This window comes from Mastomys coucha, unplaced genomic scaffold, assembly GCF_008632895.1.
Source record: "Mastomys coucha isolate ucsf_1 unplaced genomic scaffold, UCSF_Mcou_1 pScaffold22, whole genome shotgun sequence".
In the NCBI taxonomy this organism is placed as follows: Eukaryota; Metazoa; Chordata; class Mammalia; order Rodentia; family Muridae; genus Mastomys; species Mastomys coucha.
The window spans coordinates 243,025,535-243,027,172 of NW_022196905.1; positions in this window are offsets into that span (position 1 = coordinate 243,025,535).

Consider the following 1,638-nt stretch of genomic DNA (forward strand, 5'->3'; position numbering starts at 1 on the left):
CCAACACCACCACCACCAACAACAAGGACAGCAATAACAGGAATCAACAATCATTGGTCATTGATATCTCTCATTATCAATGGACTCAATACCCTAATAAAAAGATACAAACTAACAGAATTGATGCAAAAACAATATCCACCCTTCTGCTGCATATAAGAAACACATCTCAACATCAAAGATATACATTACCTCAGAGTAAAGTTGGGAAAAGATTTCCCAAGCAAATGGACCTAAGAAGCAAGCTGGTATAGCCATTCTGATATCTAACAAATGGATGAATAATGAAGTAGAAACTTCCTGGAATCTCTGAGGATGACCCTAGTGAGGATTCCTGGTAATGGAGGATATGGAGCCTGAACTAGACATCTTCTGTAACCAGACAAGGCTTCCAGTGGTGTGACTGGGACACTAACTTAGCCACAAAACCTTGCACCTACATTCTATTCTGCCTGCAAGATGTAATGGGGCAATGGTGGCTAAGAGTTTGTAGAAGTGGCAAACCAATGATTGGTCTAACTTGAGGCCCATACCAGGAGAGTAATCCCATGCCCTAAACTACCCAGAATGGCCAGGAACCAGAGACCATATAGCCCAGAGACTTAGGATAAAATCAAGTAGGACTGGCAAAAAAAAAAAAAAAAAAAAAAAAAATCACTGAAGTGATTCCTAGTGAGATTCCACTATACTTATAGATTGGTGCCCAGACCAATCATCCTCGGAGTCTTCTTGTGGCAGTTGTTGGGAGCAGATCTAGAGACCCACAGCCAAACATTAGGTAAAGCTCAAGGTACCCCAGAGAAGAAGGACTGTGGGTACACCAGAAAAACCCAGCCCACAGTATCAACTAAGCAGGGCTTTTAGGAGCTCACAGAGACCTAAGTGGCAATCATGGAGCCTGGGTGGGGCTGTGCTAGGTCCTTGCAGATAGGTGGTGGCTTGGTTTGGGCTTTTGTGGGACTCCTAACAGTTGTCTCTGACTCTTTTGCCTTCTTTTGGGATGCTTTTTCTCCTACTGGGTTATCTCATCCGGCCTTAATGTGAGGATTTGGGCCTAGTCTTATTGCATCTTTTTATGTTATATTTGGTTGATATCCCTAGGAGTCCTGATCTTTTCTAAAGGGAAATGGCAGAGGAGTAGATCTGGGGATTGAGTCTAGGAGGAGTGGAGGCGGGGAAGTCTATTATATGATGGGATGTATTGTATAAGAGAAGAATAAATAAATAAAACAAGAAAAATGGATGCTCCTCAGCCAGTCCCACAACACACAGAGAAAGCCACACTTCCAGGTGATCTAACAAGCCCAGGATCCCAGGATCCCAGGATCCCAGAATCACAGGATCACAGAGACTGCTTGACTCTGAGGAGTTCTGACACACCCAGGATCACAGGAAGGACAGGCTCCAGTCAGATTTAGCAAGGGCAGGTAGCACTAGAGTTAACTAGATGGTGGGGGGACAAGCATAAGAAAATAAACAACACAAACCAAGGTCACTTGCCATCATCAGAACCCAATTCTCCCACCATAGCAAGTCCTGGACACACCATCCCACTAGAAATGCAAGATTTAGATCTAAAATCACTTATCATGATGATGATATAGGACCTTAAGAAAGACATAAATAGCACCCTCAAAG